The sequence below is a fragment of the Misgurnus anguillicaudatus genome, chromosome 16 (assembly GCF_027580225.2).
Source record: "Misgurnus anguillicaudatus chromosome 16, ASM2758022v2, whole genome shotgun sequence".
NCBI lineage: Eukaryota > Metazoa > Chordata > Actinopteri > Cypriniformes > Cobitidae > Misgurnus > Misgurnus anguillicaudatus.
Window position 1 is genome coordinate 36,623,158 of NC_073352.2, and position 26,098 is coordinate 36,649,255.

Here is a 26,098-nt window from a genome sequence, read left to right on the forward strand (position 1 = left end):
AAATTGAGTTCATTTGAAAGCTCTTATTAATAAACGTGTTCTTTTAAGGCTTCAACAATTAGCATACATTAGCATTTTAAGAAATATAACTGCTAATATGCTCAGTGAAGTCTAAAATTAACCTAAATCTTGCTAAATGTGCCACTTAAGTTATTTAGGGTAGCCTACTATCTGAACCACATTGACAGTTGCGGTGAAACTTCCGTGTCATAAGCGGTTAAATCATCGCAGCGGAAGTTAATACCAAGAGCATCTACACCTACGTAAACAGTCAGCGGTACTGGGAAACATGGCAGCAGATATTTCTAGGTCAGTCAGTCAGCCTTTCAAAATGCCGTTTATGAAATTATTACGTTTTTCAACGGTTTAAACTTTTTGTGATGTGGAGCGGAGTTTGTTTTGTTTTCAAGAGTCTTAATTTCCAGTTACCCCATATATGTCATTTGATTATTTCACGCAGACACAGAATGCTCATGTGCCCTTGCGAAAGTTAATGGTTGTACAACAGTTAAAACCAAAAAACATGGTTACTAAAGTATAACCATGTTAACCACAAAATAACAATGGTTTTAACAAACATGGTTTTAAAAAACCATAGTTAAACCATGGTTAGTGTAGTAAAACCATGATTTTGCTCCAGTAATAATAAAAAAACATGGTTACACATTAAACACAATAATACATTTTCGCTCCAGGAAACAGTCTAATTTGCAACCTACAGCTTAAACGTATGTACATATATTGAATATATATTATTATTTAAATACTAGATGTGTTTTGAAAGTGTGAGAAAATAGTGTTATTTGTGCAATTTATCCCCCAACCTTACTTTCACGTCTTTAATAGTTTTCGGCATATAGCCTATGTAGCTATGTACATAGCACATTTAAATGAACACATTTTAACCACATCAAATGTCATCTAATGTTCAAATGTTGCCATCTTTATTTTCAGCCAGTTGGACCATATTGCAGATGCCCTGGGTATATTGGCAGCTGAAATTTTAAGACCTGAAGCTGAGATTGATCGAGTTGTCATCAGCTTGGAGAACATATAGTGCCTTGACAATTTTAGCTGCTATTGCAGAATTACCTAATGAAGAGCATGTTTTTCATTTATTGCAAATGATAATTCAGATGGTGGACCAATGCAGATTCAGCACTGTGATGTCAAGGGAGCAGCTGCTATTTCTTCTAGAAAACAACTTTAGAGTTGGTGACATAGCACAAATTTTTTGTGTTAGCAAGAGAACTGTTCATAGGAGAATGTCGGAATATGGACTGTCTGTGCGACAGACTTATTCAGACATCACAGATGAAGACCTCCAGCATGTAATCTCTGACTTTATTGCTCATTACCCAAACGCAGGTATAAGGACTGTGACTGGACATCTTAATTCTCAAGGAATAAGGTAATTAAGAGATCACGTAATTTTCACATATTGTACGGGAGAGTGTGGTAGGTTGTCACACTTTTAAGTTAATACAGAAGTCCATCCATGCATGCAAGAAAACATGGGATTAAAAGTTAGTTGTGTTTTGATGGACTTCTTAGCATTTTTGGTGAAAAGGATAATGTGCAAGATTATATTGTTATATGTTGTTATGTTGTGCTATGTTTTTACTGGAAATTATCATCCATATTCTACCTAACATTCCTTCTGAAGAGTTCAGCAGTTCCGGGTGCGGCTTCATCTAAAAGAAGTTGATCCTGTTGGAAATTTTATTCGCGGGCTTCAACTTAACATTGTCCCAAGAGTGCCATACTCTGTTCCGGGTCCTCTCTCCCTGTGGCACATAGATGGTAACCATAAACTGATAAGGTTAGAATTTTATTTATTCTGTTTATTAACAAAAAGTTATTTATTTATTTTCTTTGTAGCTTTAGAGAATTACTCAGATAACAATGAAAATACTTGTTAAATCTTCAACATCATCTAATCACTTGTGTACATCAAAAGAAACCATATAATAGATTCTATTGGATTTAGTGATGGGAATTTTATTGGTTGTATTGGAAACTATAATGGTCTCTGTTGGTCTCCATTGGTATTTGTTGGGTTCTATTGGTGGGGCCATTAAATCCTAAAGGAATTCTGTAGTGCTTGTATTGTAATGGTAAAAGCTTAAGGTTCCTATTGGTATTTTAATGGAAACCATTAGAATTTCTGTAATGGTTTTATTGTTTTTTTAGCAGGGCAGTACATTTATGCAGTTTACTGTGTACAGTTGTTTCTGTTTCTAGCCTTATCTGACATTATGCTTAAAGGAGCATTTCACCCGTAGAAACATTCATCTTTATTGAAAGTGTGTCATATTTGTGGTCAAAATGTAACATACATTTCGAATTTGGTGCCTATGTGACAGAGAAAATGGGTGTTTGTAGTCTTACTTCCTCAACAAAGATATTGCACTTCCTTCTTTCAATGATGCAAAGTGATGATTTTAACATCATTGAAAGAAGGAAGTGCAACACTGAAATCTGTATTTCTCCTGTCTCAGTGTCAACTAAGGAAATGATGCACGACCATTCAAAAACATGACTGGGGTTCTAACTATACAAAGATTAATGCAAATGGGTGAAGTGTCCCTTTAAGAAATATTGACCAGAGAGTCTTATAGTGGTTCTCCACTAGTGTATGCTGTTGAAACCTTTCCAAATTGTTTTGAGAAATGCATTTACTAATTGGCAAATGATGGATGATTTTAGAAAATCACTAAGTGACTGACAAGATCAGAAGTTTTACAAAACTTTAATGTCAACACTTACTTATCTGCTTATTGCAGATAACTAAGTAAATCTTATTTACTAAGTAAGTAAAGCTTATTGCAGATAAATTTGTAAATCTTTATAGATGGAGAATTGTTATACATGGAGGCATAGATGGATTCAGTAGGCGTATAATGTATCTTCAAGCCAATACAAACAATAGGGCATCAACTGTGCTCCAGTGTTTCCTTGCTGCTGTCAGTTCACATGGTTTGCCTCACCGTGTACGTAGTGACAAGGGAGGAGAAAATGTTGAGGTGGCTAGATACATGCTTGAACATCCAGAAAGGGGCTCAGGTGAGTTGTCATGACCCAATTCATGTGTCCTTGATGTACTATGTACATATCCAAACCCATAATATACAATACGTTTTAACAAAATATATCAACTGTATAAGGTTTTATTAAAGGTCACATAGCATGAACAATTTACGTTTTTCATGTTTTAGTGAAATAATTGGGTTCCCAGTGCTTCTATCAACCTAAAAATGTGAAATTTCAACCCAGTAACTTACAGTATATATAAGGTAATTAAAATTTGACCCCACATGATGTTGTAAGGGGATCTTATTATAATAATACCACCCCTTAAAGGCGGGGTACACAATATCTGAAAATGGCTTTGAAAGAGGGAGTCGGGCTGACTACCAAAACAGCTAATCAGCAGTAAGGGGCGTGTCTACTTACCGACATCTTTGCCTGGATTGCATATGTGTGGGCCGGGTCTATCAGTAGAAAGTCTAGATTCTATTGGGGTAGGGGCGTGATGTTAAGGTGATTTCAAATATCAACATTGGCTTTCAGAAATCATGGACCCAGCCTTTACTCTGCACAGTACAACCATGCTACTGCCATTTAGTGCAGAAAAAGAGAGAAAGAAAAAGTAATTGACAGCACAATTGAGTTTTAATTTCAACAAACCACCATCACTGTGATCAGTGTTTGCATTTCATCAGCTCATTTGCATTTTCGACTACGTTTACACGTGGGGCTATTTGCATAAACTGACATTTCTACCGTCTTTGGTTTCAAAAATAACGTGCACGCATATCAGTTTTCAGAAAAGTGTTCATTGACACGTACTTGTGTATATTCAATTCAATTTTATTTATATAGCGCTTTTCACAATTGGTAATTGTTTCAAAGCAGCTTTACATTAATAGAAGCAGGGAAAAACACAGAAAAATTGACAGATAGCATAAAATAATACAGATAGCATAAACAGCAGAATTTGCTGTGGCTATGAATCAACATTTATCACATACGTGTGTGTGGTAAGAAGAAGAAGACAAGTAGTTTCCAAATAACATATAAACTTTACTTTCAAAAGCAGGATGAATTCACAACACAGCACGAACACACTTTGCTAACTAACACGACTGAGACCGGACAAGGAAGACTGAAACAAGCACAACTTAAATAGGGCTCTAAACTAGATAATTAATGATAAACAGGTGTTGACAATTAGACAGATGAACAGAGGATGATGACTAACTAACAGAGGATAACTAATCTAGGAAGGTGAAACTCAAAACATGCAATGGACACAGATAGGAACGTGACAGTTCGCCCCCCTCCGGCAAAGCGCGACCTCGCGCTGTGAGAGACAGATGATGACAGAATGGATGCTGGACTGGGACACAGGAGGAATGGGCAAAAAACTGAAACACAAATAAACAGGCAGATAAACATTAAAGTCCATGGTGGTAAGGGAGATGCAATGAGCCATGGAGGAATGGACGGAGGGAGGAGCCATGGAACGGGCAGTGAAGGACGACGGCAGGATGGCCTCCATGCTACGACCGACGGAAACCAGTTGGAGGAGAACAAGTGAGCAGATGGAGAGACGATGAGGACAAGCAACATCTCTGGCTTAGAAGACCCAGGCGAAGTCGAGGTGATGAGCGTTGAAGGTGGAGCCAGAGTGCCCAAGGACTGAGGGGGAGCTGGAGAGACCAAGGACAGAGGTGATCCCGGAGGGATGGAGGAACCCGCTGTAACCAGAGGGGTGGAGAGGCAGAGCGTAGCGGCCGACTCGCAAGTCCAAGGTGGAAGTAGAGTGACGAGTGACCAAAGGGGAGCCGGTAGGACGAGGGAACCCAGCGACGCCACAAGGCTGCGGGTCTCGGGTGAGACCGAAATAGGGAAGAGCTGAGGCTGAGTCGATAGGTCGACAGGACAGGATGGAGTGCAGGGAACAGAGGATGACGGTGTGAATGCAGGATCCTCGCATCCAGATGCTGCTGTAGGTTGCATGGCCGGCAATACAGCGTCACTGGGCACCGGGCTGCAGACATCTAACAAAGACGTGAACTGAGACTTGACTAAACTAGGTGATGGCAAGATGACAGACACAGATGGGTGGGAATGGGTGGGAAGCAGGACCTCACTGCTCCAGTCGATAAGCCAGTCCTCGGTTTCAATATCCACCAAAACCCCTTCGGCCACTGAAGTCACGGGCTCACATCCCTGGTCAGATTGGTGAGTGGGCTCTTCATCCTGTACAATAGTAGCCTCAGTCCTCTTCTCATTGGGATCTGGCTTACTCATCGTGGCGGGTAGTCCTTCTCCGTCTGCGGGGGGCTCACATGATATCTTTGCGGCCATGGGTGGTGGATCGGGTTCTGAGGTAGGCTGTCTCGCTGGTGCTGAGTTGGATTGGACGATTGGGTCATATTCTTCTACGGGGGAGACGATGAAAGGTGATTGTGTAATACACAAAGCAATATTAATGTAACTTGACAATGACCATACTGGATTTGCTTGTGGTATTACAAACCGCAACTCTTCGTCCAGTCCAACCCAGAACCCCTCCATAAGGGTAAGATCACTGCAAGTGGTGTGGTGGCAGATGTCTAGAAACTCCTCCACATATTCTTCTAGACTCTTGCCGTTCTGGAAGAGAAAGACGATTCTTTCTGAGGAATGTCTTGCTTTACCTCCAGGGTGTATGTTGATGGCAGCAATATCCATCTTCATTCCAGTTTTTGGTCCGGTCTTCTATCACATACGTGTGTGTGGTAAGAAGAAGAAGACAAGTAGTTTCCAAATAACATATAAACTTTACTTTCAAAAGCAGGATGAATTCACAACACAGCACGAACACACTTTGCTAACTAACACGACTGAGACCGGACAAGGAAGACTGAAACAAGCACAACTTAAATAGGGCTCTAAACTAGATAATTAATGATAAACAGGTGTTGACAATTAGACAGATGAACAGAGGATGATGACTAACTAACAGAGGATAACTAATCTAGGAAGGTGAAACTCAAAACATGCAATGGACACAGATAGGAACGTGACAACATTATAAGTGAGCGTATTAATAATGTAATGTATAGAAGAGAGTGCTAAGTTAAGCCAATGAAGGCTGACTCCCGGGGTTTAAAAAAACCCTAGGAAAAAAGTCCTAGGAGGAAAAAACCATTGGGAGTTATATATATATATATATATATATATATATATATATATATATATATATATATATATATATATACTGTATATATGTAAACGAATAAGGAGATTAAACGGGTTCTGCCGGTGGTCATTGGTCAGGCATCAGCTGGGCATCACGTTGACGGACGGACAGTAGATCAGAGGTGTGCTGACCTTCACATTTACCGGAACTGGGTCTGTTTGTCTCATTGTCCTCGGGGTCGAGGATGAGACAGGGAGAGAGAAACAAAATCCTATTAGCGTAGGGGCCGTTCACATGTAATGCAAGTGTCACACAGTGATGTGGTTAAAAAATCAGCTTGGTTCCAGACAGGCTAACTATTGCGGCATAAGTATATTACCCACAGTTGAGGATTAAGCAAATTGGTGGCCCCAAGGCAAAGCTATGTATGGGGCCCCCCATCTGATCTTTAAAACAGAAACCCATTTGACTAAGGCCAGAAGCCCCACTGTCATCATTAATGCAGGTTAAGTGGCAAACGGGTCTATATGGCATACTATTCACAAGACCACAGGAAAACACCAAAATCGCAACCCGACCACACGTGCCAAACCATTTGACTAAGGCCAGAGGCCCCACTGATGTCCTTAATGCAGGTTCGGTGGCAAACTATCTACCGCAATTACCTTACAACACCGGCCTATTATACTCATGATGGAACTGAATATAGACTAAGTCAAATATGTGTCAAAATAAGATTTGTCACCAAAAATCATTCCCTTTGCTGAACACAGAGATAGTTGTGGCCAAATTAAGACTCAACCGTCTACTAATTCAAAGTTTCAACATATTTCTTAAGAATATTAATTAAATTTACCATGCTTTGAAGTGTAAGTGTTCATGATAATAAGGTTTTAATTTATTTATTTATTAAGTTGTACAAGCTAACTATTGTGAGATAAGTACCTTTACTTGACAAATTATGTGAATGCTTTGTTAAAGAGAAAAGTCTTAAGTCTAGATTTAAAGTTATCGACTGTGTCTGATTCTCGGACATAGTTTGGTAAATCATTCCAGAGCTTAGCGGCTAAGTAGGAAAAGCCTCTACCACCTTTAGACATTTTTGATATTCTAGGGATAATTAAGTGACCAGAATTTGGGACTGCAGTGCACGTGATGGATTGTATTCTGATAGTAATTCTCTAAGATATGAGGGTGCTAAGCCATTTAAGGCTTTGTAGGTGAAGAATACTGTGCGGCAGACATTGGAGATAGGGCTATCGATGGATAAATTGCTGTCGAACATCACACCTAAATTCTTAACTGTGGAAGATGGTACCACAGTGCAGCCATCTATGGGCAACTTGTAATCTGACATATGTTTGTAGTGATTCGACTCAATAATAAGTATCTCTTTCTTATTGGAGTTATATATAGCATAAGAAAGTTATGTGCCATCCAGTCACTGTATATACGGTCAAGAGAATGCCAGACCTCTAGGTGGCGGTGTAACGAGAAGCTAAAGCCCACGTAAGCCAATCAGAATCCCGAAAACAGCAACGAACTGTGACGTTGGCTGCTTAAATATCCGTTTGTCTCAGTTTACATGCAACCGCTCGACCGAAGGTTTTTAAAAATATTCACTCTGGCCGGAGTTTTTTAGAAAGAATCGGTTTCAGAGGTAAGGTCTCGGTTTGCATGTACAAAGGGTGCAAATGAAGGGAAATGTCTCAGTTTTTCAAAATAACCGTGTACGTGTAAACAGGGCCTTAAAGTGTATGTTGCAGGTTAACCACCACTGTCGATTAATGGGTACATAAATCACTCAAGATATGTGTATAATTTTTAAAATGTCTCAAAAATGGTCTTAAAGACCACTTTTTTACGTTTTTGGTATTAACGGTTTTTTTAACGCAATTCTGCGATGACGTCACGTTGGGGAGAAGTGGAGAAAGACTCAGCCAGAGCCATAGAGATAGATGAGACATTTATTGCTATTTAATACTTACGTATATAATTTGGAAATCATATATACATCGTAGGAAATATATAATGTGTTATACTGCAAAGTTACCTTGCTAATTATTATTTATGATATATGTGGAGATAAATAAAACTTCGCAAATCTGCTGATTTGATCCATTCATGTCCTGACCACCAGGCTAGAGATTTTTAAACATCCTTAATCCACACTTACTAGTCTATCAAATAATATCTCAAATATATTGTTTTGGGAAATAAAATGATGCTTTGTTATATTGTTTATGCGATTATAACGAATCACACGATCATTTTATGCAGCAGCAGTCAGCAGCTGCAGCATACTCGGATCCGACCGCATACATACTGTAATAAACAGGCGTTCGGCGGCTTTTTACATCACGACAGACTAAGCCATTTGAGGAGGAACCGCTCATTGATCACCGTATTTTTATAAATCCTGTACATGTTTGGACCTGCCGAACAGGTTGAGCACTTTTATATACTTTATTGAGCAGAGAGGCTGCCTGCACAGTTTGACCAGCGGGCTGCGGGAACCGGCGCACATCACGCCGCCAGACGGTGTTGCTAATATAACTCGAAATGTATAACTATTATCAGATCGGCCCGGGAAAGTCCCGACTCTCGATTGCCATTCCGCTACTGGCTGTAAGAAAGTGAGTTCGTTTGGGTCGCTGGTCCCCGCGAACAGACGTGACGTGCTTCACTCACCTTCCAGGATTAGAGACATGCTGCCAAAACCGTTTGTGCTGAAGATCGCATAAAGTTACACCCATTTCAGGCAGGATCATGGACCCCCTCAAGCCAGCATGCACGAGTATGTTAATTGTTTGTTTACTTTCTACACGAAGATATGCTAACGTTATGCTATCTGGCTGTCTGCCTATCTCTCTATACTAGCCTATCCATCTGTCTGTCTGTCTGTCTGTCTGTCTGTCTGTCTGTCTGTCTGTCTGTCTGTCTGTCTGTCTGTCTGTCTGTCTATCTATCTATCTATCTATCTATCTATCTATCTATCTATCTATCTATCTATCTATCTATCTATCTATCTATCTATCTATCTATCTATCTATCTATCTATCTATCTATCTATCTATAATCTGCGCTATCAGAACTGTACTTTACTCGTCTTTCTATAGTCATTCTCAATGCTCTCAAGGCGGCTTTGGTCAATTCTCTCCCCAGCGTGACGTCATACAGTGCGTTGTGAGGGAAAGGAGAATCATTGCAAATTGCTGTACTTTTTCATACTTTTTCGGGTTTTGTGATACCCAACAACATAAAATACAATGGATAACAGTTTAAATGTTTATTATCAACAAGCAAATTGCACAAATTCGTTGAAAAATTTTACCTGCAAAACGCCCTTTAAAGGACACAATTAAAACGGCACATTTTTGTTTGCACCTAAAAAGTGGCATTTTTAACATATAATAAATTATCTGTGGGGCATTTTGAGCTTAAACTTTATATATGTATTCTGGGGACACCAAAGATTTATTTTACATCTTAAAAATGTTTTGTGACATGGGACCTTTAACAAAGTTCGGGAGGAACATGTTCAAACAAATCTACCCAATCACCTCGTAATTGTGACAGATTGCCACTTGATCTGCATTAAGGGAAACCTATATAGCTGGCAATGGATTCATTCTTGTTCCTCGATAGTTTCATCATCCCTCCACCACCTCTCGTATAGTCAGCTGTTTAACCAGAACAGGGGTGTGTGCTGTGGGTTTAGGCCAACAGCCAAGTGCTCCCCGGACAGCACGGCAACTATCCATTTCAATAACTCTGACTAGTTTGTAAGTCTTAACTCGTAAACTTTAACAGTCTGTTCCTTACTGGAGATGTGAAGCACATATTGGTTGACATATCGAAAAATAATTCCAAGTTTACAACAATAATGTTGTTGAACATTTTGTTTTATTAAAAAATGGTTGCTGTTATATGACAGCTTTGCCTAATGATTCTGTGTATCACTGCACATCACCTTTAGTAACCACCCTCAGTACCGTAAACAAAACATTTTGTTTCTGTTTAAAGTTAATCAAGGTATCAAATAATTTAGTTAATTTGCTTTAATATTTGCATCATGTGATAACCAGGGCTGGAAATTAAATATCCATTGTCCCAATATCAAAATGTTCACACTCTCTAGATTTTTTTTTTTACCTTAGCACAAATGTATTGCATGTAGGTGGAAACACAAAAATTGTAATATTACCTTTTTTAAAACCATTTGAGTTATCTAAAATTACCCACTCCCAAACTTATTTTGAATGTAGATGTATGCTGGAAAGACATTGTTCATATTCATTGTGGCAAGCTCCTCCCCACTGACAATCTATCTGTCTATCTTCCTTCATCTTTCCTGTTTGTTCAACTGATCTACGTCAGAGAGAAGAAGCCATATCACTGGGAAAAGTGTACACAACCAGAGAATTGAAAGGCTTTGGCGTGATGTGTGGTGTATAGTTGTTTGCAATTATTACACCACCTTCCGGTACCTTGAAAGTATTGGTGTACTGGATCCTGATCAAGACCTTCATTTAATAGGCTTGCACTATGTCTTTCTGCCAAGACTGAACTGGCATCTTCATCAGTTCACCCTGATGTGGGACAGGCATCCACTTACAACTGAGGGAAACAGGTCTCCACAGCAGTTGTGGATGGCTGGTCTCCTTTTAGGGCAGCAAGTCGATCCTGAACAGGTGTTACATTTTTCCTTGTTACACATTAGACTGTGTTCAGACAAACTCACTCATATTTACCTAATCTGGTTCATTTTTCGATAGATTGATGCTACACACTGGGGCATTGACTGGGGTGGGCCAGTGGCAGCACCTGATGCAGACATTGCTGAGATTCCAGCAGCTCCTGTGGACCTGCTTCAGAGAGTTAATGGGCATTTAAGAACTACTATTGACCCCTTTATGACTAGTGAGGTGTTTGGTGCAGATATTTACCTTAAAGCCATGTCCGAGATCCAAGTCTTTATGGCTGCACAAACCTAGGTATGTAAGCGTTACTCTTATTTTTTACTTTTAACATTTTTTTTAATGTTTTAATACGGTAGTCGTGACTCTGCCATCTAAATATTTTTGTGATGTCATAAATTTGAATTTGTCTTTGTGTGTTTTAGTTTGTGGTTATTGTGCATGCAGCATTGTTTTGACAGCCCACAATGTGCTTAACTGACATGATCACGTCTTTCCATCTTAACTCATTAATTTTTGTCTAGCAGTGCACTCAACTGACCTGTTTTGTTTTGTTCTCTATTTTCCCCATGTTGTACCTCATCTGGTGCTTTTGTTTTGGTGTTATGCTGTATTTCTCTAGTCTTGTCCAGTTTAGTAATTAATATGCTTCTAGTCCTGTAATTGTAGTTCTACCTTAGTCTTGTATTTTCTCCTGAAGATCTAATTTCTCAATGTGTCCAGTAAGTTTGCCAGTGGTCTAACTTTCCCTCTCTATGTGTCTCTGTAGGCTATTGCTCATGCCATCTTCCCTAGTCTCTCGTCCACTGGCTCAGGATTCCCTCCACATGTACTCTTGTTCCTATGGGTCCACCTTGGCTCTTATTTCTGCTGTTTCAATATTTCTGCCTGTCATCCTTAGCCATGCAGCTTGGCTTCCTGAAACAAACCATGTCTCTCATTTCGTTCCCTAGCTCCCGAGGTCGTGAATCAGTATATCGTGTACACAGGTTCGGGCACTAGTAAGGACCCTAGCTCACTTGACATTGGGACACTGTTCACTTATTTTTCTGTCATGTGGGTGCTTAAGTGGGTTGTGAATGATCATTCACAGCTGTTACTCATCAACAACCAGTAAAACCAACATCTCTCTGACTTCAATTTTAAACAGTACATTGCAAAAAAATAATCATTATTCTGTTACACATGCATAAAATTGGAGGAGTATAATTAAACGTCAAATGTAAAAATATTTTAAATATTGAGTAAATTGTGGTCCCTTACAGTCTTTTGTTTCATCCCAGGACGTGTTATGTTAATACTATTATGATGATTTTTTTCCTGAACCTTTTTGATTTACTTTCTGAAAGTGTGGGACTGGTTGTGTGACCTGTGTTTTTTGCTTTCTCTCTCTCTCTCTCTGTCTCTCTCTCTTTGTCTCTCTCTCTCTGTCTCTCTCTCTCTGTCTCTCTCTCTCTCTCTCTACTCACTTTCAGGCCTAATCATCAGCACCTGCAACTTGTTTGTGAGTGTGCCTGAGACGGAGAGTATAAGAGAGCAGTCCACACTTCTCCAGATTGAAAGCTGTATTGATATGTTTTGACATTCAGAGATAGTAATTGTGGTTTAGCAGTGGCTGGTATTCAGTGAAATTGATCTTACTACAACTAAACATTAAGGAGAAGGTATGTTTGTTTGTTGTAGGTGGTGAGTGCCTTTTTCCTTTAATACTGTTTTATCTGGGTTTTTTTTTTTTGTATTGAGAGTGAGGAGCTGTCGTCATCGTACAGAGCCCCTCCCCCTTTCCGCCATGTTGGCAGGATTCCGGCGGCAGAACATGATTGTTTACGTGTGTTCTTAGCTCCGTAGTAGGGTAGTTTTTCGCAATTCTACACTGTTTTACCATGCCCCGCAGTTACTGCTGCGTTAAAAACTGCTCCAGTACCTCACACGATAAATATGGAAGACATACGAACAGTGGAATACCGTTTTTAGGTTACCGAAATGAAGACACCATTATGCATAACAAAGACATCTCAAACAATGGCATATTTGCATTAAAAATGTCATAATTGAATGTATGACACTTGCAATTGTCATAAACATGCATAAAACCTCATTTATATTCATGACATGTCATGTCATAAATAATTATGAAAGTTTTATGTCAGTCTTATGCACAGCCCTTCTAGTAAAGTGTTACCCACACGGTTAATGGCTTTAATCTTTAATCATTTACATCTTGCAATCACACATATAACTACCATAGGCACTTTGCAGCCCCAACACAAAAACCTGGTAAAGTTACAACAGTGGTATTGGGCTAAAATCAAATTACAACTAAATACCTAAATATTCTACATCACAACATGTTGGAAACGTTTGTGTACATTGGACATCTCGTGTTTAGAAACCGTTGCAGTTAATTACTTTGTCATTTTGGTCAAGAAGTGTCTGCTAAATGCAATGTAATTAAAATACACTAAACGCATGTGAAGAAACTTAAGTTACCTTTGCCAGTACAACGCTGTTTGTGAGCTTGTTCCTGTAAGGTCCCTTTCTTTCGCCTTATCTTTTTGCATTGCCTTATTCCTTTTCTTTATCGTATTTGTAGATCGTCTCTGTCCTGCCGAAATAATAAATTAAGAGCTTTGGAAGTCGCGCCTCTGTGAAGTTGCCTCTGGCAACCGACAGCGTCTCCTACCATCATGGCCGACTGGCCCAGACTCCGCCCAAATCGGCACGTGACTCCTCACTCTCAATAGCTAGGGAGTTGAGGAAAGTTTATTTCTTTTTGTTTAACCTCTCTTAGGTTAGTTAGGACTGCTCCCAAAAGTAGTCAGTGTATTGTTTTAATTGTTATTTTTAGTCCTTGCTCTCCCCTGAGCCTTTGCTCCCTAGTATCCTGTTCTGTCCCTTAATTCTGAATAAAGCCTTTTCTTTTATTATACCATCTGGTGTTGTCAATCCTCTGGGACAGAGGATTGAAGTGGGTCGCCTTTTTTCTCTTATCTCCCCTCCAGACCTTAGAGGTTAGGGGAATTTAAAACTTGTAATGTGTGTTTATATTTAAAACTAAAAGAAATGTTTGTATGAAAAGTTCTGTCACATTTCATAAATTTTAAGTTGGCCCACGTGATTTTCGGTTGACGAGTTTCAGAAAAGGTCACGTGATTTCCGGTATCGATGCTCACTGATTTTTTCGTTGCATTATGGGCATTTTTAGGGAACGAAGGTTCCAATGCACTGGAAGGATTTTGCGGTTGTGACAGCCTTTAAAATGGCCGACTCCCTGATCAGTTAGCAACTATGAAACACACCCAGCACGGTTAAGTGTCTGCCACTGCTGCCGATCAACTTGAATAGTCTTGCTTCTCAACCATCCTGATTGTTCATGTTGCATTGACTGTGTTTGTCTTTTTTGTTTGTTATTGGCCTCTTCGTAGAAAGCAGTCTGTCTTAATTCATCAGACACTTGTGTGTTTTGATTTATTAATTAATTAATTATAAAATAAGTTAATATATTGGACGATATGAAATATTTGTTAAGTAGGTTAAAATAAAAAGCAGAATAAAAATATTTAAATGTATCCCGTTGGTCTCGATATAGATTGACATCAATGTTGTGCCAATCAATTTGAAAAGACAGTTATTGACCACGCCCCTACATATGAAAAGGCGGATTTGCGCCAAAATCAACATTTCCGTTTGTGGTTTCTGCATCGGAGAGAATGTCTTCAGAGCATCAAAGGTAAATTAGTTTTTAATAACATTAGTCCTATAACTCACTTTTTTTATTTAAAGTGTTAATTTTTTAAATACGAGACAGCCGAGTCGAAAGAAGTTAATACAAGCTGGGTGTAACATTAATAATGATGTGGGATTTTGTCGTTGCCTAACGTTACAGTAAATGATGATTCACTTAACGTTACACAGAATCTTTAAGTGATAATTTTCACAAGTTATTTTATTTCAGAGACATTTGACATTAATAATCACATTAATTTTTATATATCATTTTCGCGAAATAAAGTTGGCAATTAGATTAAATGAAGTAACCCCTATACAAATTAAATTCAGATGCAAAAATATATATTTTTTGAATACCGTAATCTAAAATGGCAGATGTCTAAATTTAAGTTTATTCTTTTTAAAATATGAAACTCATCCTGCCAGTAGATGTGGCAAGTCACAATAGTGTGATATTAAAAGTATAGTTCGGCCAAAAATGATATTAAACCCATGATAAAAAATATGTGCATCCATCCTTCACAAAATAAATCCAAACGGCTCCAGGATGATAAATAAAGGTCTTCCGCGCGGTGGTGTTGTTGAAATATCCAAATTTAAAACTATATAAAGGAAAATAACCGGTAGCGCCGCCATCTTAGATCTCATCCTGAATGCGGACGCGACTAAGATGGCGGCGCTACCGGAAGGTATTTAATTTCGTTAATAAAGTTTTAAATATTTATATTTCTACAACAACACCGCGCGGATTACCCTCAGAATACCTTTGTTTATCATCCTGGAGCCGTTTGGATTTAATTTGTGAAGGATGGACGCACTTTTTTGGACTTGAAGGTCGTGGACCCCGTAACATTACATTTAATTAACTGAAAGATCTAAAACATTTTCTAAAATATCCGAAAATGTGTTTGTCTGAAAAACGATGGACATATGCAACTCGGACAGCTTGGGGGTGAGTTAATCATGGGTTTAATACACTGATCTATATAAATGACTGGATTGCGCATGACGTCACACTTGTTAAGCCACCGCGCCGCCATGTTGGTATACCCAAACATTCCATTAAATCAATGGACGTTATCAGATTTTAATGATAAAACATCACTTTACTAGTCTTCGTTTTTATATCTGAAGTTATCCTGTACATTATTACAACACAAACCTCCTAAACATGTACATAGTTATTTACTGAAAGTTGTACATTTTGCTTTTTAATCAATTACATTCATCTTTATTACAGTATCAGATCAGCGGCCGACCAGCCTATTATTAATGACAAACGTGCTCATTTTGAAATCTAAATAAATATGCTTTGTACTGTATATGCATGCAATAATTTGGTGGTTTTGTAATTATGTTATCTGAAATTACAAGTCACCTAAACTTATTTAGAGAAATAACGGTGTAGCTGAATCTAAAAAAAAACAACTTTCTTTATATCCATGTCATTAACAGAATGCAGCAGACACACTCACCTTATCTGTTTTTTATAAATCCATTATCCTGCCCGATTAAAACATAAACATTGCAAATAACACCAGAATTAACTATTAATTTATGTACACATATCCTAAAAATGAATCCTAAAAGTGACTGATACGCTGTAAAGCGGGTGAATTTAGATCATGATTTTGAATAGAAGTCAATGACGCCCTCTGCCGGTTGGGTATACCAAGATGGCTGCTCGAACTCTGCACTGGCTTCACCTCACGCTGTTACGTAAGCGTTCTATGCGCAATCCAGTCATTTATATGGATCAGTGGTTTAATGTCATTTTTGGCCGAACTATCCTTTTAAAAAAAGAGCACCTTTTGGCGTTAAACTGGGCTATTTAATATCCAAGAAGGATGTTTGTATAGACGGTTTCAGCAGTAACAACATAAACAAGCGGCTGTCGCGGTCCGCACGTAACTTCCGGTAAACTCCGCTAAGAATAAATAAAACGTTTTTAAACGTAGTTTATATAACAAGCAAAAAAAACAACCCATAGATTATCTAGGAAACCAAAACATTTGTTATTTTCGACGAGGCATTCGTTCAAGAGATCAGTTTAGTAACTAGTCAGACCATTAAAAAAATGAAACCGGAAGTAAGGTTCGGATCCAGACGTGAATCACGTGTGTCTGATGAAACCGTCTATATGGCAAGACATGATAAACACGGAGTTTTATAGGACCAACCTGCTAGGCATCGTCGTCGACGAAGTACATATAAGTTATAAATTGTAAGTGGTATTTATTAATATCATTGTCATTATGCGTGTACGGTGGTTGTCGTAGTGCCACTAAAATGTGTTGCTTTTCAATATAATATACAGCTACCGGTTTAGTTGCATAGCTCTCAGCTGCACTCGTACCCGATAAAATTTGTTTACATACGCTCTACATACGTAATCTGGTAAAATTTAAACGATTGGCTATGAGCTGCGTACAGACATGTTTGACAGACATTCGTAGCGCTCAATAAATGGCTCTGGGCATTCGTAAACCACGCCTCAAATACGAGAAAATGAGCATATGGTTCCCAGACCACGTCTCATTTTCTATGAGACTGGTCTGGTGTTAGCCAGGCTAAGATTTTGCAGCTAGTAAATGCAGAGATTAAGCCAACCAAAGACAAACACCAACACAGTAATAAAAAATAACAGCTTTTACTTTTTTACCTACAGAGCTATTTCATGCTTCCTTGCTTTTTATTTTTTCCAACAGGGCAAGTGCTCTTATAATGGAGCTTAGCCATCTCCTGAGGCACCAAACAAGTGTGCAGGCTGCACCCGCAGGACCGACCGCTGCACCCGCAGGACCAGTGTTGGGGGTAACGCATTACAAGTAACTTGAGTTACGTAATAATATTACTTTTCTGAAGTAACGAGTAAAGTAACGCATTACTTTTTAAATGTACACATTAATATTTGAGTTACTTTTTCAAAAAAGTAACTCAAGTTACTTTTCTAGTTTAATTAATTTGATAAAAAATATGTACTGAATTAAACTAAAGGTATGCACTCTCTGTGCCTGTGTGGAAACAGTTTGAGTCAGAAACTGAGATGGCAGGCCAGAGCTAAACATTTTTGTGATGAAATATGCAATTTCTGAATGCAGAACTTTTCAGTCATAAAAACACCTGCAAGGCCTGAAAGAGATCAAGCGTTAGCCAAGAAAAAGTAACGCAAAAGTAACTAAAAGTAACGTAAGCATTACTTTCCATGAAAAGTAACTAAGTAATGCAATTAGTTACTTTTTTTGGGAGTAACTTGATATTGTAATGCATTACTTTTAAAAGTAACTTTCCCCAACACTGCGCAGGACCGACCGCTGCACCCGCAGGACCGACCGCTGCACCCGCAGGACCGACCGCTGCACCCGCAGGACCGACCGCTGCACCCGCAGGACCGACCGCTGCACCCGCAGGACCGTTCGCTGTACCCGCCGGAAGACTTACCGCTATACCCCCTGGATCGATCACTCGACTGCCTGGACCTACTGCTGGTCTCCCTGGACCAACCACTGATCTGACAGGACAGACTGTCCGTGCCCCCTTCCTTGGTATGGGTCAGTTTTCATCTCATCGTCCGGAATCTGTAACTGCTAGTTTGAGCAGGCTGTTCCAGCCTTATAAAGGTTTAAAAAGAAAAAAAAACCCATCTTACCCAGCCATGGGAGCACACATTTTTCTGCTGCTCTCTAATGAATACTGTAGAAATACCAACGCTGGAAGAAAGCATGTGCTTACAGGCGAACGGGCTTGGGAAAAAAAACTGAGATTTGATGATGTGCAATGCACACCATCTGATTTTATTAATACCATTGAGGAAGCGTTTTCTGCTCTTAAGATGGCTGGAGGCTTTAAGCTAATGCGGTGTGGCCAGAGCAAACAGCTATTTGACATACCTATCCCGCCAGGAGGGTATTCTGTAGAATTTTTAAAAAACAGAAGCAATCTTAATAAAGCTGTGGCATACATTGTACCCTTACAATGCGATCTCCCACTTAATGCAAACGGGCAACAGGTAAGAAATGTCAGTTTTTTTTCTGTGTTTAGTTTTTATGTTCTTCACTAATGTCTGTTTAAATAATATTACAGAATGGGAATGTGGAGAATTATACTTTGAAACAAATATGCAGAACGTGCAACCAAGAAGTGCCTCTGCACATGCTTTCAAGCCACCGAAAACAGTGCAACACCAGGTAAACCACTCTCAATCTTACACTTATTGCCAGTTCGAGTCTCACGACTGGCAGGTTGCGAGTGAGGTGCCCTTGAGCAAGGCACCTTAACACCAATTGGTCCATGGGCACTATAGTGCTCCCTGTTCCAAGTGTGTGTTTGTTCACCATTTGCACTGTGTGTTTTCAGTATTCACGATGAGTTAAATGCAGAGGTCACATTTAGTGTGTGTTCCATACTTGACAAAAATGTCACTTTCACTCTTTTGGTTTTTGTTTTTAGCAAATACATTAAACTAACATGAACAAACAATTAAAAGCTTTATTTGTATTAACTAAAATTAACTTATGTAGCGAATTCAGCCGGAGGAGGAGAACGGCGTTATTTAAAACACTATAAACCTCCAACCGAAACACTACGGGAATTTGGGGAAATTCACAGATTTAGGTCAAATGGAATAAGTACAGTTAATTATACAAATTATTAAGATTTTAAGTGATTTAGCAGAATAATAATAAAAATTAATTAATACATTTGTCTAGCAAATACTCATAATTTGTACATTAACAAGTTAATTCCGTGGCCTTTAGAAAATAACATTCTTACTGCTATAAAGTATTATTAAGCATGTAGCTTTAAGATCTTAAAAGGCAGATTAAGGCCGTTTACATTAGAGCATTTGCGTTTTAAAACGGCATTTTAAAATGAAAACAATCCTCGTTTATACTGGCATTTTAAAAATAATCTTCATCCACACTATACACCACCATAAACGCATGAAACATGACCAATCACGTAACTGGGCATGCGCATTAAAGTGTAAAATAAATTATTACTCTAATAATAGCTTACCTTTGCACATTTATGCAGATTAGGGGTGTGCGACAATGACAAGAATTAATACCTGGATCCTTTTCCAGCAACTACAACAGACACTATTTTTGAACCTATAAAAATGTGTTTGAGAAAGTCTTATATTGTTCTAACTTCCCACCTACAAATTAATTTGATTAAAGGCGGAGTCCATGATGTTTGAAAGCCAATGTTGATATTTGAAATCACCTAAACAAACACGCCCCTACCCCAATAGAATCTGGACCTTCTGTTGATAGACCCGCCCCACACATACGCAACCCGGCATTTGATTTGATTTGATTGGCTATAAGTGTGTTTTGGTAGTCGGCCCGTCTCCTTTTCCAACGCGTTTTTCAAACATCGTGGACTCCGCCTTTAATGGGTTAATGTTGATGTTTTAAACCAAACAGAAAGGTCTTTATGATTTAAAAAGGAAGCATTCAAGTGAACAGTACTAAACAGAAGCGAACTTGAAGCAAAAATAAATTTCTGCAAATGCAAACTTCAATCAAACATAATAAGAGGTGAAGTATAGCTTTAGCCTACAGAAATGCTTATTGCTTTAATGTAGGGAGTTCCTCTTCAGCCATTTTACGCTGTTATATTTATAATAGTTCAATGTTCGCAGTTCATATTTATGATCTTAGTCCATTTAAAAATTTTCGTGAACTGACTGTATTCTTCAGAAAAACACCAAATAACTTATCTTCCCTCACCTGTCGCTGTTCAGTGCGTTTGTGGTTGTGTTCCCTCACACACGTTCTCCGACAAAAAGCGTGGCCGGCTTAAGTATTAAAAATTAATATGATGTCAATTTTTAAAAGTGTGCGAGGTCCGTGCACGTCCTCCGCTAGCAACACAGAAATAGCAAAAAGCGCAATCGGCTAAACGAGTATTAAATATTAATGATATTGATTTTATTGTTTTTATTAATTTATATAACAAAACTTATCAACAAAACATCGATTAAAATTAAGTGACAAATGATATGAAACAAAATTAATTTTAAATGTAAATTTAATTTTTAGCAAACAAAACTTCAATTAAACTCGAAAATAATGTCTGACCCATTACAATTCTCCCTTCATATTGGCCTTTACAACGCCCTATGGCGTTTAAAATTACAGTCTATCTTTCGTAATAAGCTAACTAAATTTAAACAAAACATAAACAGCATTACAATAATATTCAAACTCAACAATACTCAAACATAAATATAAAACAGACATTATCTATAAGGGTACATGTTAAAACAATCTGATATAGCATTTATAATAGCTGGTTTGTAGAGGTTTACTATTTTTGGCAAAACCTCCGTAGCAAACCTCCATTTACCTGAATAAAATATTTTTTACTTTGAAAATGATGCGCCGTCACGTTAACATTAGCTGTTCGTTTACATAAGACTCCGTCTATGTTCGTTTACCCTGCAGTGCAACGTCTGAGTTCTCAAACTAAAACAGGGTCTTCAGCGTTTGCGAACGAATCCGTTTATGAGGGTCGAAAACGGTGCTGTAGTGTAGATGAAAGGCGTAAACGTAGCAAAAGTAACGCGTTTTAAAGGATAAACGCATTAATGTAAACATAGCCTAAGTGACATTGATTTCATTAGCATTGAACACAGAAACAATTCAATTGTGAAATGCAAAACCGGTTTATTAAACTATGTTACACTACAAAAACACACCAGACTAACTATACATACATACAAACAAACAAGAAACATATATGAAAGAGAAAGAATGGAAAATTAAGAGAGAGAGAGAGAGAGAGAGAGAGAGAGAGTAAAAGAAGGGCAATATCACTATAGACTTAACTTCTGCACAAACCATCAGAACTCTAAGAATCACCTTAATTAAAAGGGGCAATAACTTTTTTACAGCGAATGAACAAGCGATACTTGCGTTGGCTTTTGTGAGGCACCAGGGCTCCAGACTAACTTTTTTCGCTAGGAGCACAGTGGCCCCCAACTGAAAATTTTATGAGCACAACCAGAAAATGTAGGGGCGCACAACGTAAATCAAAATGGTAACCAAATCTACTAATTTCCACTTTATTACTAATAAATACTTTAATAATAGATGCAGAAATTACAAATGTGATGTTTCAAATTCAGTGTCACAATTTATTCTGCACTTTTGAAATGCAACAACAAGGTAAACTGACAGCACCATCACTGCCATGACAGTACAAATAGTAAACAAAATACTGTACCATACATTCTAAAAAATAAAAGTGGTCGAGAGCTACTTGTGTCACGTAATACCTAAATCTCTTAGATAATGTATCATACCTCTTAAATTCAGTTTGTGTTTTTGTGTACACGTGTATCAGAAGAATTTATTTTAATAGAAAACACTTTGCATACAGTTCTTTACACATATTAATGAAATGAACACTGTAACCGTATTTAAATAAGTAGGTTCATTATAGCTTCAACTTTAACAAGAAGTTAAAATATTTAAATGGGTGACTGAGTTTAACTGGAAAGATTTGAATGCATGTTTGTTTTTTGTAAACAAAGAACTGTAATACTCAACTTCATAACTATCAAAATATTAAATAGCTACATTTGGGATTTTTAAAATGAATATAATATCCAAATGCGTTAAAAGTCATTTCATTCAAGTGACATTAGCAACCAAGTTAAATGGTATTTCAGTTTGTTTTAAATAAGGAGCCAGGCTTGTAAATATTGTTGGGCGTGTGTCTGTGTAAAGTTTTAACGCATCATTCGTTTTGGGAGACGCGGGTGTGAAGTCTTGCGATGCGGACTTGCGGAGACTGGCGTGAGTATTTAATAATATATATTATATAGAGACACAGGCTGTATATGGGCGCGTATGCGAGGAAGAGAGTTCCTGAGTTTGTGGTCACGTGACGGAGTTCTTGGAGGTGTCCGTAGGAGTTGAAGTTTAAGTCCAAGTGGCAGGGTACCCAAAACTATTCGATAGAGGGACAGTTCTCATAGGAAGCCCGGATGGGCGCCACGGCCTCGCTGTTGAGCAGCCGTGTGGCGTGCCGGGCACGAGCTATGAGCATCGATGAATTGAGGTGCAGGCCTCTTAACCTGAGCTTAGACCAACCCCTTGAAGTTCAGATGACCAATCCAAAAGGGTGTTAATCGAGCAGGGAAACTTTGTCTTTGTTTCACCAGACTCATTTGCATAGATGTGCTATGCCAGGGATTTGTTACAATAATAATTTAGATTAATATTTAACAAGTTTGATATAAGTTATGGTAAGATGATGCACATCATTGATCAGGAAAGGAAAAGGGCATTATTAAGAGTGTAGACAAGATATTACTTAAACACAAATCAAATAGTAATCTCATAAATGTGAATTATGAGACATGCTAAGATAAACGAAGTATCCCTATAGTGTTACAAGAAAGTGGTTCATTACAGAAACAAATATGCAATACAAGGATATATAATATATACAATTTAAACAAATTTATCTTGGTCTTAGCTGTGATCTTAGACAGACACATTTTTGTGTCATGGCTGCTTCGTCTCTGGCCACGGTTTGAAGTTTGCTTTGAGGTGTTAATTTGCTTAGATTGGTGCAATAAAGACAGCCAGAGAGAGTCGATGGGTCTGTAAATGTGTGTCATCAGGAGATTAGGATCTTCTGATGAAAGCGTCTGAGCAGACCTGGTGACAAAACTCAATCTAGGGTCACAGCATGAAACCGTTAACGACCCAGACTGAAGAGACCTCCAGTTGACGTCCAGCCAGATGTTACACAAAGATTAATAAATACTGTAGCAAATGTATTGCTCATGTTTTGTTCATGTTAGTTAATATAAAACAAGTAATGTTAACTAATGAACTTATTGTAAAGTGTTACACTTTTCTAAAAATAGATAAAACAACAAAAGTAATCCAACTATACAAATTAAAGGTGACATAGCACAAGGATAAATACCACGTTCAATCATTCTGTGATGTGACATGTAGACAAAATATTTATTGTTTGGGTCTTTAATGCTTTAGAAGCTTCCTAAAAACCTCTCTCAGATAGCTCTATTAGGGTGGGGGATTTAAACAAGTGGTTTTGCACCTATTTGGCTCCCCCTACTGGCTTAACTTGCAATCTCATTACTGATTGGCTGACTTTGCTGCCACTCAAAAAATGTAGCCAATTATTTTAATGTGGAGGGGCAGTTAGATGCCTGTGATGTCATAAGCATCAATATTTCAGATTGGGCTGTTTTCTGGCTGACATTTCTAAAAGAGGAATTTCTATGAGACTGGCATGTTTAGCATTTTTTGTATGTTTGTGAATGTGGGTAGACTAACATTATTCAACAAAGACAAGGTAAAAATGGTTTTTCATTCTCTGTCCCCTTTAATGTTGGCTCCTTGTTTTCTCTGCAGTGTCACTGCAACAATGACAAGCTCCGGCAATATGTAAATAAACATTTTTCTAGCTTCATTCCTAGCATGTGGTTAACACAAAAAAATTGAGAAAAGGCCAAATTAGTTAAAAAAACAAAAATGTTTAAACTTATTTTCATTCTTATTTTCATATTTAAGTTCTAAATGCCTAAATTCTGGCTGTTGCAGTAGCAAAGCTCATAATGCAGAGAACATTATCAACAGAGACATTTTATACTGTTTCTGTAAACAACTTTTACCACATATTAAGTGAAGAAAATGTAAACTGAGAACAACAATAGAAATTACATTTGTTTATTATGTTATCACTGTCTTACGTGCAAATAATGGGAAGGAAAGATGTATAGCCTTTATACAGAGATTTTTAATCAATGACAGAAACGGCGATATTTCAGTTAAAGTTTGAAGGCAGTAAAGACTATGTTCATGCTATAAAAAATCTAGCCTAATCTTGCCAAAGAAGAACTTTTTGTGAATTAATAGATATTAATTTAAAAGCAGCATACCCTTAGCTTATTATATTACATGCAGATTAGCTGTAAAGTCAACCTGTAAAGTCAAAGCTGTAAACCGATTAGCTCCTTAACAACAAACCGTCTATTGCAGTGGTTCTTAACGTTATTCCTGGAGGCCCACTGCCCTACATATTTTGTATGTGTTCCTTATTTAACACACCTGAATCAAATCATCAGCTCATTTGAAGAGATTTTATGAACTGAACTGAGTCTGTCAGACAAAAGAGACATACAAAATGTGCAGGGCAGTGGGCCTCCAGAAATAACGTTAAGAACCACTGGTCAATGACATGTCTAATATACATGTAGTTGTGTGTGTGTGTATAATATATATAGAGAGAGATAGAGATAGAGATAGAGAACTGTGAAGTCTAGTTTCACACAATGCATTTACGTTAATTGAACATTTGCAGCACAAACTTTAATTTAGCACTGATGTTAACAGCATTAACACTGCACGTGTTAGCATCACAGAAGTGGATTTGAAGCAGCAATGCTGCAATCGTGTTAGCGCTCAGTCTGTGTTGCATCCACATACAATACCATGAAGGCGTTTTAGTTGGTTAGCCAGGTAAGTTTAGGATTACTTTGTGCAAATCCTGGGTTTTGCGTAGGGCTGGGTCGATGTCGATACCAGAACCTTGAGTATTTGTCAATCCCGATCCAGTATCATCTTTATTGCCCTTTTAATCATTAAGCTGTAAATAACACATTTGTTAGCCAAAAAAAGGTAAAGTAAATCTGTGAAGTAAGCCATGTATGTTACTTATGTTGTGCTTTTACCTCTGGGAGATATTATCAGAAATCATAACATACAGTTTCACTGCTATGCAGATGACACACAGCTTTACTTCTCCTCGCATCCTAGCGAAACACAAAATTTTTCTAAACTATCAGACTGCATCAGCGATATAAGTGACTGGATGTCACATAACTTTCTTATGCTAAACTCCAATAAGACAGAGATACTTGTTATCGAACCGAATCGCTACAAATATAATATGACAGATTACAAGTTGCCCATAAATGGCTGCACTGTGGTGCCAACTTCCACGGTTAAGAATTTAGGTGTGATGTTCGACAGCAGTTTATCCTTCGACAGCCATATCTCCAATGTCTGCCGCACAGCATTCTTCCACCTTAGAAATATCTCAAAAATACGCCATATGTTGTCTGCATCAGATGCAGAGAAGCTTATCCACGCTTTTATGACCTCTAGAATAGACTATTGTAACTCGTTACTCGGAGGATGCCATGCAAAACAGGTCAACAAGCTTCAGCTAGTTCAAAACGCTTCTGCAAGAGTTCTTACTCGAACTAAGAAGTATGACCGCATAAGCCCAATTCTGGCATCTTTACACTGGCTACCAGTTAAATATCGTATATGTCACAAGCCAGGGGCTGGCCGCTAATGGTTGAGCCACGCCCCTTCTAAACTTCCACCTCGAGGAGGTCCCCAAAACCAACCCAATGACCAGACAACAACGAGTACAGGTAAGTATAAAAATATTCTTTATTTATTTAAATAGTTAA

At 38.2% G+C, this 26,098-nt stretch overlaps 1 long non-coding RNA gene across 1 annotated transcript; it reads left to right on the forward strand.

Moving 5' to 3' along the window:
- The first annotated feature begins 10,967 nt into the window (after nt 1-10,967).
- Nucleotides 10,968-21,418, forward strand: LOC141350092 (uncharacterized). The gene is made up of 3 exons (XR_012358060.1): nt 10,968-12,557; nt 17,331-17,459; nt 17,928-21,418. It is a non-coding gene; the product is annotated as an uncharacterized lncRNA (long non-coding RNA).
- Nucleotides 21,419-26,098: the final 4,680 nt, after the last annotated feature.